At 47.5% G+C, this 16,453-nt stretch overlaps 1 protein-coding gene and 1 long non-coding RNA gene across 2 annotated transcripts in view; one reads left to right on the top strand and one right to left on the bottom strand.

Moving 5' to 3' along the window:
- Positions 1-305: 305 nt before the first annotated feature.
- LOC119250689 (uncharacterized) lies at positions 306-9,235 on the bottom strand. Its single transcript, XR_005126381.2, has 3 exons — positions 9,069-9,235; positions 748-846; positions 306-451 (listed from the first exon to the last, which is right to left on the bottom strand). It is a non-coding gene; the product is annotated as an uncharacterized LOC119250689 (long non-coding RNA).
- Positions 9,236-12,082: 2,847 nt separating this feature from the next.
- The window catches only part of LOC119250688 (zinc finger protein 717-like), a 34,093-nt gene continuing 29,722 nt past the window's right edge, over positions 12,083-16,453 (top strand). The window contains exon 1 of the mRNA XM_054697667.1: positions 12,083-12,104. The gene's annotated coding sequence lies outside the window, so the exon portion shown is untranslated. The remainder of the gene's footprint in view (positions 12,105-16,453) is intronic.

Raw genomic sequence — 16,453 nt, 5'->3', positions numbered from 1 at the left:
AAGACATCCCCCACATATTCAGGGAACTTCCTGTGGCCCGGCAGGCCGAGGAACACGGGGAGCAGCGTGGACAGAGCCGGCGGGGAGGGGGTGCACTGAGCTGCCCCTGCCCAAGGGCTCGGTGCCAAAGTGGACAAGAATAGGGCTCCGAGGAGCTGAAATCCACCCTCGCCATCCCCCAGGCCCCCAGCCCCCCACAGCTGTCAGAGAAGGAGAGGACCCGGACCCAAAACGCATGGTGTCCAAGACCTACCGTGAGCAGGGAGCGCCTGGAGGCCCAGCAGGGAGAGGTTGCACCCGGGAGAAGGGCGGGACTGGCGGTGCGGGACAGATGGGGGACAGATGGCGCCAAAGCCTTAAGGGCGAGGATGAAGTGGTGCTGGGAAGCACGGATGTGAGGCTCCCCTCACTCCTGACAGAAGTCCCTGCCGTCCTCCCGTGGCTCTGGGGCCTGAGAATCAGCCATTGAGAAAGAGCTGTTCAGTGTTTGGGAAAGGACTTTGGAAAAGGAAAAATATGTACTTGTGGAGATGTCCCTGGCACTTCATTTATCTACAGGAACAAATGCTGGGAAACAACCTCAGTGAAAACCCCAGGAGCAGTCCAAGAGTCCCGCATACATAAACTGCCACCGTGATCCCTGAAGAAATGGGCGTGCATGGTTCGTGAGGTGGTGCTATTCCAGCTTGGATAGAAAATATGAATGGAATGATCCAGCGTGCCTGTGCCATAGAAAGGGACACTTACTTGGCATTGAGTAGAATACTCTACTCAGTGAGAACACCAGCCTCTGGCCACAGCCAAGCCTGTGGATCGCCTCGCCCATGTACTGTTGGGTGAAAGAACCTAGAGAGGAAAATGAACATAATATGATTTATTTATATTTTAAACACCAGGCAAAATAAAAAGCCTGCTTTTATTATACATTCAATAATACATGATTGTGTGGGAATGTGTCATGGTGAGCAAAGGAACAGTGATTGAGAGGGTCACCTACTGTGCAGAATCAGTGACGCAGAGGATGGTATTTGATTTTGTGTTTCTTCATCCAGTGAAGGGGAGTTAATTTTGTGATTCTGAAATTCTACATGTATCCTACCTGCCCTGATACACGGGTATTACTGTTCACAATTCAAGGTATTGAAAATGATGAAGGTGAATGTCAACAAGCTCATAAAAGCATTTCTCTTCGGATGAAAAATCATAGCTGACCCTTGATCACTTTGATTTTATTCTACCCTTCAAGTTTTCTAGAAGGTACAGGCTCTCTCTTAGGATGAACACATCATCAGGGCATTCACATCTCTGATCCTTGGCAGGGGGAAAGGAACCAGTAACATGACAACTGAAGTAAATCATTCCATTGTGGTCATACAAGAACTTTTCACAAGGATGAAAATGCGGCCTTCCTGCTAGTCAGGCAGGCACGGGCAGAGTGGCTTCATGTAGAGAGAGAGTCAAGCTCACCTCAACTATTTCAGTGAAGGGGTTTGTGTTTCTGGCCTGAACCTAGACTCCTGCTCATCTGTTAATACCAATAAACACATTTTGCCATTTTTTTTAATTTCTAATTTTTTAAGTTTATTATTTCACCCAGAAGCTTCATATTGATTTGATTTGGTTTTAAAAAAAAAAAGTGAAATAAGACACTCTTTCAAAATCCAGACCCGTCCAGCTTTCAGACACAAGCACTGTAAAAGCTGTGCACGCACATGCCAGTGGAAAGGAAAAAGGCAAAATGGTGAGTGGAGCCACGATGTTTCATAACACAACATTTGAAATGACGGGAAGATCCTTGCTCTGACTAGTTCATCGCCGTTACCAAAACACAAACCAGAAAAATAGGACAGAATAGAATGAAATTCCTGTGTTCCCAATAAACTCGTCCCACATTGAAAGCCATCCCAGTGCCCTGCAGATGGCACCCTGTCATTTTCTGCCTCCCCCTAGAGCTAAGATCCTGAGGGCAGCAGAGGGTCTACAGTCAACAACAAAGACAGTGGCAGCAGAACAGAGAGCTCTACTATGCAGAAGTGCAGCCGTGGGCTGACTTCCGGGAAGGCTTGCCACCCTACGAGGCCAGAAGTGCCATCAATTATTTGGGTGCTAAGACGCCAATGAGGAACTGAGGAAGAAAAAAAAAAAAAAAACTCTGCAAATGAGCAGAGCCATGTCAAGGGACCATAAGCGCACCAACAATATCTAAAGTCCCTTTTTTCAAAAAGGAATTGTATCTTTATCTGAAAATATTTAACTCTAAACAAACTGACATCAGCCGTCCTCGAAAGAACGTCACGAAGACACTGGCAATGTCTGTGCCAGAAGACTCGGGCAATGTCTGCCCATGTCCTGTATTGTATTTGACATGGAGATTTTCAACAAAGGCAGTGAATGTTCTAGTCTAAAGCTCAACCCATCTGAGCAAAATTGAAATGGAACTGCGTACAGACACAATAAAATGGGCATCCTCACCCACATTTCCACCCAATGACACTTGAGCCTTCCTCATGGATCTTAAGAGTGTTGAGACCGTCACAATCTGTGGAGGAAAAGTGAGCTACTTGTCTCCACTTCACTTGGAATATCCACACTGCCTTAATGAAGCAGGACAATGTGCATGGGTGTCACCACTGTGTGTGAGTCCCATCATCCCCTGTCAGGGCTCCCCCAAGACTTGGAGTGAAGTCATAGTCAGGGCTGTGGCCATGTAGTAGGGGAGGAGAGTAACCTGGTCCTGCAGAACCCAGTGGGGCAGCACCCACTGTGCTTTCATCTGGGCAGAAGGCGAGCCCAGGGGGAGGGTGAGGAGCATCTCCCTGTGGGTAGCTGAAGGCAGAGCGGGGATGGGGTGGGGGCAACGGTCAGGAGGACCCAGTGGAGGGAGGGCTGGATGTGGAAAACCACCAGACTCTGGCAGTTTGCGTTTTGGGCACGGAGGAGCACAGAGGTCCGGATTCATTCCTGAGCACCCCACTGGGTCAGAACCCACACTGTGAGGGAATCCCCAGGAGACACATGGGCATGGGAAGGTCTGATCACTGCTGTGGTCTGAGTGCTCTGAGCAGAGGACACAATGGAATAAGGTAAAAATGTACCGCGGTCCACCCAGGAGCCTCGCCCTGCAGCTTTGTCCACCACACCCCGGGTCCCACTGGAGCCAGTCGCTGCCTGGGATGGAAGCTGCACAGACTCTATGAGCACCTTAGTCCTCCCCATTGACAGAAGCCCCACCCTGGGGATGCAACAACTGCACCCTCCCCTCTGTCCATGAGGGATTAGTGCCCGCCTGACAGGGTCATTCCTGGCATCGAGGACCCTGACAGTTGAGAGAGAGGCGGGCAGGGCTGCACCAGCACTCCCCCCGCAGGTTTGAGCTTCCACCTGCATTGAATAAGGAGAGAGAGGAACTGACTGGCAAGAGCACTGAGACGACATTCTCTGCCAAAATAGAATGTTCTAGGCTCAGGTAGGCCTGGGGTGGAGGATATAGATTTTTACTCCTATACGTGAGCATCGGTTTCCAGTATCCCCTGACTCAACAGGTAGTCACGACCCCTTCACCTGTTGTTGCCAAGCATCCACTGTTTGCTATATGCCAGGGGCACCAGCTGAGCTGAGCCCTCAGCTCAGAGCACCATCGGAGGCATCAGGGACACAGTGAACATCAACAGATGCTGCAAGAGTTGTGACAAGGAGCTTGAGATGCCACAGTTTTCCCTGGAAGGGGTACCTGACACAGGAGGTTGTCAGAGAGGGGCCACGGGCCTGAGACAGCAGGAGCCGATGGCAAGACTCTTGCAAGCTTGTCTGGAGGCTTGGACTTTAGCCTGAGTGCAGACAGTGGGAGCCACTGAAGCACTTTTTAAGGCTGTAAATAAATGACATGACACAACAGGTTGTCTTTTGTGAGGGAGCGAGGAACGAGGGAATGATTACAGACAGCCCTCGGGAAACATCTGGTTCCTCCCTTTCCTCTCCCCAGGAGGTAAGGAAAGGAGGACGTGAACCAGCCCATCCAGGACGGCAGTGACATGTCCTTTCTTGCCAGGTACAAATTCAGACCCCAGGCACAGCTTCAGAAAGGACAGTCCACGGATGGTGGATCTGGCCCTGCCTTGTCCAGCGTCTGATGACCATCCCACAATTGAGGATCGTAAATTTCACAGGCACAGGTGACCAGAGACGTGGCTCTAACTTATTATCAATTTCCTGTTTTAAAGTTGCATGTTTTGAATTTCGTGAATTAATTCCTCTCTTTGATTTCTTTATAAAGCACACTGGCACTATCCTGCAATTATGTCACGTGAGTGCAACATTTTCTCTGGTGGCACATAAAGCAGATGAGAAAAGGACGGACTTACTTACAGTTTCATCAGCAGAAAAGTGGAAGAATATCCTAATATTATACGATTAGAAACTTGTCATCTATTACATGATAAAATACCTTTGTTGTGCAATCTGAAACATTCTTTCTTCATCTCTAGAGAATAGACCTACTTTGTCTGTTTTAGAATTTATAGAAAATAACACCTTTTTAGAAATTATAGAAAATAACACCTACTTTTTTATTAACACTCTGATTATGAATGTTCCATAACTGGAAAAACGTAACAAACCAAGTTGGGGCTTCCTATTTGTATGCAATTTACAAATTCAATGCAATTCCAATACAAATTACAGTGGTGTTCTTCAATGAAATGGAACCAAAATGGTTCAAATTCACATGGGATCACAAAAACCTCTAGTAGCAATAGTTCTTAATAAAAGGGGTGGGGGAGAAAGGAGGTATTACACTCCCAGACATCAAACAATATTACAAAGCTGTTATAATGAAATCTTTATTGGAACATAAACAGACACAGAGAACAATGAGGAACTAACCTATGACACAGGAGCAAATAATATACAATGGAAAAAGAATTGCCTCTTCCATAAATGGTGCTGGGGAAACTGGATTGCAACATGAAAAAAAAAATCTAAATAGACCACTACCTCACACTATACACAAACCAACTCAAGTGGATGAAAGACTTGCATGTGGAACTTGGAACCATAGAATACACAGAAGGGAACACAGTCAAAAACTCCATGACACAATCCTCAGGAACGTCTTTGAGGATTCTTCTCCAGAAGCAAAGAAAACAAAGGAGAATGTAAACAGTTGGGGCTCCATAAACCTAAACATCTTCAGAACAGCAAGAGTCAATGATCAAAACAAAGAGAGACCCCGCTGAATGGAAGAAAATATTTGCAAACCATATGACAGATGAGGGACTATTATCAAAGATCTACAAAGAGCTTACATAACTCAAAAAAACAAACAATGTAGTCCCCAAAATGGGCAGAAGTTAAAGGACGCTTCTGGAAGGAAGACATGCAAATGGCCAACAGGCACAGAAAAACGGTTCAGCATCACTAGTGCCAAGGAAATGCAAATCAAAACCACAGAGATGACACCTCACTCCAGTAAGAATGCTCCACATTAAAAAAAAAAAAAGCATGGAAACAACAAATGTTCGAGGAGCAGTGGAGAAAAGGGAGCCTCCTACCCTGCTGGTGGGAAGGCATACTCTTCCAGCCACAATGGTCGGCTGTGTGGATGTATCTCAGAACACTGAAAATGGGTCTACATAAGATCCAGTGAGTCCACTCCTTGGAATCTACCCTAGGGTCAAAAAAACCCAGGAAACCTGAACTCCTTTATTTACTGCAGCACTATTTTCAATAGCCATGACATGGAAACAACTCAATGCCACAAAACAGATGAATAGATCAAAATGGTGTGGTGTAGATACACAAGGCAATACTACTCAGCAATGAAAACAGACAAATTCATGCCACTTGTGGTGATATGGATGAAGCTGGAAGGGATTATGCTGGCCACAATAAATCAGGAGAAGAAATATCAGATGTGAAATACAGAGAAACTGAACAAAATGTAAAGAAACATACAACCCTAGAAGGCTGACCAAGAGCTGAGGCATCCAGCAGGTAGTGGGAGGGAGGGGGCTAAACAGAGGGGAGGGAAGAGCACAAAGGATTGTGGTGATGGGTCACAGCTGCTATGGTGGTGGGAGCATTATGGGGACCACCCCTGGCGGAGAAACCAGTAACTAGACAAAAATGAACAAGGATGTAAGAAAAGAAGAAAAAAAGAGATGGTCTTTAAGGACAGGGAAGACCCTAAAACAAAATAAATAAATAAATTCTCTTAAAGGGGAGTCTCATCCTGAAAAATACTTCTGGCCCTGCAGAGGCATCCCCTCCCTCACCAGATCTAGAATAGATCTCTATGAACTTTCTCTGGTAGGTGCAGCAATTAAGCCTGCTGTGTTAGAGAAACAGTTAGAGAAAATGCTTTTTTTAAAGACTGATTTACTTTTATACAAGAGCCGGGTGCAGGCCAGAGGTGATGAAGGGTGAAAAGATTCACCAGAGACAGAGTGGGGAGCAGAACAGGCAGATGGACCGAAATACACTGCTGTGGGGGGAGCAGCAGGGAGATAGGAGAGGTCGGCCATGCCATGTGGGTATCTCAGAAGATCCTCCTGTTCTGATCCCTACTCTGTCTCTGGTGAATCCTCTCACACTCCCACACATCTGGCCTGCACCACAGTTTTTCTATGCAATTTTTTTAAAAGCTTTAAAAAAGGGCCTTCCCTAGTGGGACCGCACTTGAGCACTGGGCTGGGAAGCTGCCTGCAGCCTCTGCAGCGCCAGTTTGATCCCTGGCCACTGGTGAGGGTCCCACATGGTGCAACAGACCTCTCCTGCCACGCCAGCTGCATCCCTCAGCACTGTATTTTGTCAGTCTGCCTGTTCTATTTCCCGTTCTGGCTCTGGTCAATTCTCTCTCCCTCCCAAGCTTCTGACTGCACCCCAGTGCTTGCATAAATAAATATCTTTAAAAAATCTTTAAAAAAGACACATAAAGGGGTTTTTCTCCAAAATATACAGTTTCCATGAGTCATTGTGGTTTACTCAATCCCTGAAATAGGAGGGATCCTTTTAGCACCATCTATAGAGAACATATCTCAAGATCTTAGAAAAAGAACCCTTCAGTGTCAAAGATGCTCCCCATTTAGAAAGTTTCCTTCCCTGTTAGTGACAGCGCCCAGATGACCCTGCTGAAAGGTTTGTTGGGTGTGTTCTTTAGTAACACAGAGAGGGCCACTGCTTTCACTGCAAGAAGTCGGTTAATAATAACCCATTTTAGAAAACTAAACACTTGTAGCCAGCGTGTGGCAGGCTGTGTGGCTCTTGGTCAGTCAAGAGTCAGGGAAGCCTGGACTCTCTTCAAGGGAGAGTGTAAAGTCGCCTCCTGAGGCAGTGTCCACGGGTCCAAGGTCCCTCTTCCAGGCTCTGAAGTACCACATCAGCTGCACAACAGGGAAGCAACGCTGCAGCCCTCACATGTGGGCCCAAGATCAGCAGGGGCAGCATCTCAGACCCTTTGTGAGAAATGCAGAACCCCAGGAACCAGCAATCCCCTGGGTCAGAACTTGTGCCCCAGGAGACTGGGACACGACTCTGCCCTCCTGCCTGCTGGACCTGGAGTGGGGAGGCGGTGTCAGACCTAGAGAAGATTACCACATGTAAACTTATAATTCCCCAAATTATATTCTAAGTTCACAGAAATTAAACACACAAATCAGTGGAACACAGCGGGGAGCCCGGCAAACCCACCACAGGGGTGATCAGTGCAGTAGGGAGGCGCTGGAACAAACACGGGGGACGCGCTTTCCATCGGGGCGCTGGCCACCCATGGGGTCACACTCAGGAACGACCTGACCCCCACGTTCCTCCAGGACCCAAAATGACCCGCGCAGAGCTCTCCACCCACAGACAGCCCCACCCCGGGTCCCCTGACTGGCCCGCTCTGCATCAGCCACCAGCAGCGACTTGTCCTCATGTTGTAGAGCAGCCCGATACAAACGGGGTGCCTGACTGTGGGTCCTCACCCGCGCGCTTAAAAGGACTTATCAATGCTCTACTGCAGGCACACGTGAAAGGTTAATAAAAGGTTTATTTACAAGGGAAAGGGAAATGAGGAAATGTACAGCTCTGGGAGAAAAGTGGAGACAAAGTTTTAAATGAGTCCTACCCGATCCGCCGATCAGGAATCCCAAAATGGCGCTCTGAGAGCTGGCCGCCAGCCAGGAGCGGTGAAACCAGGAGGCGAGCGATCGCGAGCCAGAGAGCGAGCAAGGCCCACGTGTTTGGTTTTTATATCCAACCTGGCTGCCCAACTCCACCCTCAGGTCCCAGCCACCCTCCCCTTGGTGGTGATGGGATTTGTCCCAATGTCCTGATGGCTTTAGTCTGGAGTGGGGGTGGAGTCCACAAAGCCTGTATGAGATTATTTCAGGACATCCTTTCCCCCTAACAATTCCCCCTTTCACTTTTTGCCACCATTTCCATGGTGATGAAGATCAAACATATGGATTCTGGGATACAGGACTAGAGACAAATATTATACTGCTAGTCCTGCAGAACTAGTGCGCTTATGGTGACCAACGCAAGGAATGTTACTTTGGGCTGGTCAACCGCGGGTGTAACTTGGAAACCACGCTGGGCGCCAAACTGTTGTAGAGCAGCCCCGATACAAAACGGGGTGCCTGACTGTGGGTCCTCACCCGCGCGCTTAAAAGGACTTATCAATGCTCTACTGCAGGCACACGTGAAAGGTAATAAAAGGTTTATTTACAAGGGAAAGGGAAATGAGGAAATGTACAACTCTGGGAGAAAAGTGGGAGACAAAGTTTTAAATGAGTCCTACCCGATCCGCCGATCAGGAATCCCAAAATGGCGCTCTGAGAGCTGGCCGCCAGCCAGGAGCGGTGAAACCAGGAGGCGAGCGATCGCGAGCCAGAGAGCGAGCAAGGCCCACGTGTTTGGTTTTTATATCCAACCTGGCTGCCCAACTCCACCCTCAGGTCCCAGCCACCCTCCCCTTGGTGATGGGATTTGTCTTTCCAATGTCCTGATGGCTTTAGTCTGGAGTGGGGGTGGAGTCCACAAAGCCTGTATGAGATTATTTCAGGACATCCTTTCCCCCTAACACTCACCTCCCTCTTGCTCCGGGTGGTTCCTGAAGAAACGGGGCTCCCGCAGGCAAGAGCTTCACCCCGAGTCTGGAGCAGCGAGTGCCAAGGAGACCCCAGCAGCGGGGGAGGCGGGAGCAGGCACAGGGCCAGGGCTGCAGGGGCGGGCGTCGGGGCGGGCCCAGGGTCGGGGCCAGCGGGAGAACCCGGGGGCTCACGGGGCGCCCCCGCCCGTCCTGCTGCGCCGAAGCTCAGAAAACCCAACTACACGGAGGCGAACACCCCGCGTCTCCACGACGCCGTTAACGTAGAATTTCCACGCGACTCCACAGCAAGTCACGCCCCGTGAATGAAAACACGCGAGGATTGTTCACCCGCGACCCCACAGGCCCGAACCCGCTGCCCCCCAAGGGAGTGACGGGGCGCCCGCCCCCCATTATTACCTGCCTCTCCCCGCCCCGCCACCAGCTGGCGCGCTCCCCGCCTGCGCGCTGCCCCGGGGCTGCTCCTTCCTCTGGCCTCGGTCCACTCCAACATGGCAGGAGCTCCAGGCCCCGCATCTCCGCCACTTCAGATCCCGCGTCAGCGCGCAGGGACGTGATGTCAACACGCAGGGGGCGGGGCGAGGCCGAGGAAGGACAGGCTCGCGGTGGTGACAGGCACGGAGACTAGGCGCGCGCCGCCTGGTGGCTGGGTGGGGGCGGTGCCGCCCAGGCGGGATAATGGAGGGCTGAGGCCCCAGGCCTGGCCAGGGGCACAGGGGGGATGGAGCCGGGGCCTAGGGACGGGTCAGCCCGGCCATGGGGAGACGCAGCCGCGGAGAGTCATGGAAGGGGGAGGCCCGCGCAGAGGGGTGAAGGAAGCAGGAGTGTGTGATGTCAGAGCCTTCAAGATGGTGAGATGAATGACGTGGAGGCAAGAACCCGCTGAAATAGGGGTTCTCGCTCATTCAGGAAAATTTTGTATCGCCCTTCTGTGGGGAACTTGGATTCAGCTATTAGAATTTGGAATATTATATATATGCATGTGCATTAAAAGAAATAGTAATGCAGTTTTTGAGAAATGACCTCAGGAAATGTTGTGGACACAAATAAAAATGTATATCCATAAAGATGCTAACCAGCACTTTCTTGTACTAACAAATACAGGAAACGATCTCCATCAGAACTCGAGGAAACAGTCAAATATGTGACAATAAATGTAGCAATTAGGTACCATCATTCTGAATAGTTATCAATGACTTGCAAAATACTTATGTTATAACATTAAATGATAAAAACGATACAAAATTGCAAATATAGTTTTATTCCAGCATGCACATAAAAATTTTATGAAAAAATATACTGTGCATGTAGAACAGAAGGGAGAAGTCACTTTGCATTTGGTGGAATACTATACAACAGCAAAAATACAGACTCTAGCTAAATCCAATATGTGGGTCACCTTGCCTCCATGTTGTGGAGTGAAAGAGTCAAGATATAAAATTAACATAGCATGACTGATTTAAATTTTAGATACCAGACAATATTGAAATCGTGTGTGAATCATGTTTAGGTGAAGAATTGTCATGAAAGGCAGGTGGAATACTTATAATGACAGCCACACATTTGTGCTTACTCAGAGAAGAAGATTATGATAGTGTGGCCTTGTGTTTCTTCACCCACTTAATGGAGTTCATTTAGTCATTCAGAAATTTCACGTTTATACTATCCAGGACCCTTGCACACAGGTGTTTCAACAGTGAGTCGTCCCTTAACCCAGGAAGGGCAGCTCACCTCTTCTAATTACTCTCCTTACCTCAACCATCCGAGTGACTCTCACCCATCAGTGACATCCTGTTTAATGTGTTATTTACTCAGATGCACGCAACAAATACAGCACCCAGAGCAAACGTAGAATATGTGCTTTTTTTTCACTGACATCAACCACCTGACCCTGTTCCATGGAAATCTTGTGATCACACCATAGAAATAGAGGACATTACCACATGTGACACAGACACCCACAAATAGGGATGCCACAGAAACACTGAAAGTGACACATGGCCTGTTACTATCTTACTGGAATCAGGTTATGTTAAAGTGTGTGATGATTATAGATCCTTTCTGGTGATTTCTTTTTCCCTAAACACACTCTAAAATATGATTCAACAAAAGAGAGAGCTAGCTGGATTTGGAGTTAATCTTGTTATAAAAATTATATTTTATTTATCCTTTGTGCTAAGCAATAATTTATAATCTTTTTAAAATACTTATTTTATTTATTTATGCTACAAGAACTGGGATGTAGGCCAGCATTACAGGGAGTGAGAAAAATTCACCAGAGCCAGAGTGGGGAGCAGAACAGGCAGATCCACTGAAATACACTGCTGAGGGCAGCAGCCCCTCCCCCATGAGCCATGTGAGTCAGCTCCCTGGCAGTTTCCAACTCGTCCTGCAGTGGCTGTGGATAGGTTTATAGTACTGATACTTAACCCCTGCGTCACCAGGAGGGACCCTATAGTTTGTAATCTTCAGAAATTTGAAGATACATTAATGAGTCTCTTTTATTTTTCTGAAATTACAGAAAGGAATAAACAAGGATATATATGGGGAATAATTGATTATAAACACAGGGTTGATTGATTCCAATATCCACTTGCAGAGCCACTGTCTCCTACCAATAGGCAAAGAGCTTACTTTTTTATTTTTTTAGTTCTTATTTATTTGTGCGTGCAAGAACTAGGGTACAGGCCAGAGGTGGTGGGCTTAGAGGATTCAGCAGAGAGAGCAGGGAGCAGATTTGCCGACTGACAGAAATACACTGCTGAGGGGAGAGTGGGCGGGAGGAGAGGTCTCCTCCACCATGGGGTCACCTCCCTGGCTGGGGATCAATTTCTTGATGTAGTAGCTACGGATTACATCATAGTGTTGATGCTTAACCACTTGCACCACCAGGCAGGCCCGAGCCTACATATTTTAAAAAGAATGGGAAACCAAAAAGTAATTTTTTTTTTTTCCAGATCTAGCCTGATGGTTTTGTCACACCTCCCAGGGTGTCAGTCCTCAGCCCTGATCAGTGGTAAGTGGGGAATTCCTGATGTTGCTTGGAGCCTCCATGTGTGCACAGGAACTAGGGATGAGGGTCATTTTGGCCATACTGGGACAAAGGGAGAGCAGGGCCTGATCCGAACAGAGGACACACACCCGAGCTGGGATGTATGCCAGTCGATGATAACGTTAAGGTGTGAATCTACTCTGGAGAAAACATAGTTTATTTGCATCTAAGGCACCTGTTTTCCCAAGTTCTGTGATTGACTGTCTGGTTCTTCAGTTAGTGCTTATTGAGCAGTGTCCCAGCTGCTCTTCCTCGTTAGTTTTCACAATCCTGGGTCTCCGGGCGCTCCTGCTCGCTGTCCAGTGTGTACCCCGACCCTGCCGCACAGAGCAGAGGCTCCCCCACAGGAAATCTATAGCTACTCTCACCTCAGCGCTGACCCGCCCAACCCGAATCCAATCCGATGCCCTGCGGGGTGTCCCAGGGAGTGCTCCACAGTGAAGGTCATTCACTCTGACCTTCTCAGGCCATGGCCTCTCTAGAATGGGGGGAGGGGCTGTATTTCATGAAGAGCAGATAGAGTTTACACACAGACGTGTATTTGCTATTTTTAAAAAGCTCAGTGAAAACGCGGACGGGAATAAAAGACCACATGTGACATTGTGGATGGACCCTGGAGACGCGGACACTGTCCACGCACAGGGCAGCCGCCTGCAGAGAGGCGGACAGGGGCAGGGACAGGTCTCTCCTGGCGCCCCCCCCCCAGCGGAGCACCCCGATCTCTTGCCTCTGACAAGTCTGCCTCCTGCATTCTAGGCAGAGAGAGAATATTCCTGGGACAACCCTGGCGTCCCCAGGGCATCAGTACCGGGTCGCTCCGCGCACGCTGCTCGTGGACTCTCGGCCCAGCCGCAGTGGCCCACCGGGGACGGGCCAGAGACCCCCTCTCAGACCCATCCTCGGGGTCTGGCCCACTGTTTCCGCGACGGTCCGAGGTGTCCAGGGGCCCAGGGCGGATGATGTGGGGTCCCCGGGGTCTCTGAGCAGCGACCTCAGAGGCTGAGGCACCTGCCGGAGCTCCCCAGCCCGGCCCCGCCCCCTCCCGCCGCCCCTCCGTCGCCGCCAGGGGGCGGTGCCCTGCCACAAGTCAGGCGCCTGGCCAGAGAAACTCCATAGGTCACTCCACCAACTTTTTGTCCACACGCAGGCCTTGTCCAACATAACTTTGTCTAATGAACAACTCAGGCTCACATTTTTCACCTCAGGACATTGTAAGCGCTGTTATGCTATTATTCCTTTCTACTGGGTAACTCATACATAAACACGTCTTTTTTTTTTTTTAGGTGAAATTACAAACAACAAAGTTTAGATTTCCTACATTAAGAAGCAAATATAAACCAAAAGCTCATTAAGTAGTCAAATTTTCATTTTATTGAACTTAAGAGATCCTTAGTTTTATAGGAGAAGTATACCACCATTTAAATAATGATAGAACAGATTTAAGATAGAGATACCAGAAATAGCTTTAGTTTTTCTTAGGATACAAATTTCAAAATGCAGCATTACAAATGAAACAAATTCATATGCCAGAGGTTTTTTTTTGTTTATTTATTTTTTTTGGCTTGGACAAGGGGAGGAAAAGTCAATGAAGGTGCTCAACAGTGCTTTAATTAAACCATTGCATTTTGAAATTGTTTTTGTGGTGGACTCCCTGGTGGTGCAAGGGGTTAAGCACCGCACTATGAAACAATCTACAGCCTTTGTAGCATGAGTTCAATCCCAACCGGCCAGGGAGAAATCCACATGGCGAGGCAGACCTCTCCTGTCTCACCTGCTGCTCCCCTCAGCAGTGTATTTCAGTCGATCTACATGTTCTGCTCCCTGCTCTGTCTCTGCTGAATCCTGTCACTCCCTGCATCTCTGGCCTGTATGCCAGGTCTTGTATGCATAAATAAATAAATCTTAGAATATATAATGGCACCATTTTAACCCAGCAACCATCTGGAGACAAAAGACACAAAGATCTCTCATTTAGAATTTGGGTCATTTGCACTATTTTTTAGAGAAAGTTATTTTACCAGTATTTGTGACAACATTGACAACAATTATTAATATACTTTTGAAAGGTTTTTTTTTTTTTTTTTTTTTTTTGGTGGGACACTCTCTGGTGGCTGGGAACGAACTGGTGCTGCAGAGGCTATGGACAGCCTCGCAACCCAGCACTCAACTGCTGCACCACCAGGGGAGGCCCTTAAATAATAATTTTTAACTAATTCTTTCAGATAAGAAAACATTTATCAAGTTTTATTTGTAAGAATGCCCTTAGGTTCTAAAGAAAGTGGGGCAGAATATTCCCTATGAGTTATTTTAAGGCCACTTTTTTTTTAACAGAATAATGCGTTATAAACCCATATTTATTTATTTATTTATTTTTAGGTTTAATTAATTAATTAATTAATTTTATTATTTATACAATCACCGGGTATAGTCAGAAGTGCGGGAAGGTGAGAAAATTCACCAGAGTCAGAGCAGGGAGCAGAACAGGTAGAAGGACTGAAGTACACTGCTGAGGGGAGCAGCGGGTGGCAGGTGAGGTCTACTGCCATGTGAGACCCTCCTCCGGTGGCCGGGGAGCAGCTGGGGATCGAACCAGCGCTGCAGAGGCCACGGCAGCATCACAACCCAGCACTCAACCACTGCCCCACTGGGGAGGCCCATTTAAGGCCACTTTTTCCTTAAATTCCTAGAAGAGATTTTGAATGGGTGGTCAGTTTCACCAGAACTATATACCTTTTCAAGACAAAGCTCGACTAATTCCTAAAACAACTTAAGTTTTTCAGGTTAAGTTGATATAGCCTTTTAAGATTTTTTTTTTCCCTTTGGTAATCAAGGAGGTTTCTAATTTGAGATGGAAACTGAAGTTCTTACATGTTCTAATAAGTGTCCCATTTTAATCATTTTAAAACCTCTAGAGCCCACAATTGGAACCATTTTAAAGACAAGCAGTGAAAATTCAAATTTTTATATAAAGTCCTGTTTTCTATTTGACCTTACAGATGAGGCCTGCTCCTAGGAAAGTTAAAAGACACCTTCTAACTGGGCCATGAAAAGGGAAGGAATAGAAATAGTTTGGGCCTCCCTGATGGCGCAAGGAGTGAAGCACAGCACTGTGAAGCTGTCCGCAGCCTCCACAACACAGGTTCGCTCCCCAGCCAGCCAAGGAGTTACCCACATGTTGCAGTAGACTGCTCCTGACTTTCCTGCTGCTCCCCGGCAGTGCATTTCAGTCACTCTGCCTATTCCTTTCCCCACTCTGTATCTGGTGAATCCTATCACCCCCTGCACCTCTGCCCTGTCTCCTAGTTCTTGCATGCATAGATAAGTAAATCTTTAAAAAAAAAGTGATAGATTAATATCTCTGCTTTGCAGTTTGTCTGTTCTTAGACTCTTATCAGAAATTTGACAAAGAGGGCCTCCCTGTTGGTGCAAGGGGCTAAGGCACAACCTAAGAAGCTGTCTGCAGCCACTGCAGCACGAGTTCCATCCCTGTCCAGGGAGTTGCCCACATGGCACAGCAGACATCTCCTGACTCACCCGCTGCTCCCCACAGCAGTGTAGTTCTTTAGTCTGCCTGTTCTGTTCCCTGCTCTGTCTCTGGTGAATCCTCTCACCGCCCCACACCTCTGGTGAGTACCCCAGTTCTTGTATGCATAAATAAATCAATATTTTAAGAATAAAAATGACAAAGAATATCTTTTACAGAAACCTACTGTGTAGTTTTTGATGACTAAATGGATTATTTTAAATAAAACTTGGATTTTTAAAGAAACCTGTGATTTTTAATGGTCAATAAGAAGTTTAGAAATTTTCCAACCAACTGGCAAGCTTCCTTTAAAACTGACTGGAAATTCCAAAGTAATTTTGACAAAATCAACTGAGCCTGATCCCAGAAGTGTGATCCCGAGTGTGATCAGAAGAGGCCAGCCAACTCAGAGGAAGAAAAGGCCTCCTTCAAGTGGAGAACACTCTCTTCAGCCTACTTTCCATCCCATTTTCACAGTGACAGGTAGATACTGAATTGGCTGTCTGACTAAACACATAAAAATAAGAAAAATACCAAATTTTTAAATAACCAAGATATGATTCAGGAGACTTGCTTGAATTTCTTGCACAGACACAATGTTCAGATTCACAAAACTATTTGCACAAAGTGAGGACCAAGTAAGATAAGTAGAAGCCCCAGTCCAGGCCCACTGCTCTCATTGGGACAATCCAGCCCTCCCAGCCACCTGCCAGTGTCCAGAGTGTCAGGGTTTTCCTAGGTTGCCCACAGACAAAGTGCCTGAGCTTACCCTGGATGTCAGGGTGAGACT

The sequence above is a fragment of the Talpa occidentalis genome, unplaced genomic scaffold (genome assembly GCF_014898055.3).
Source record: "Talpa occidentalis isolate TD23 unplaced genomic scaffold, MPIMG_talOcc4v2.1 talOcc4.18, whole genome shotgun sequence".
NCBI classification, from domain to species: domain Eukaryota; kingdom Metazoa; phylum Chordata; class Mammalia; order Eulipotyphla; family Talpidae; genus Talpa; species Talpa occidentalis.
This window is presented reverse-complemented; position numbering and strand designations above follow the sequence as displayed.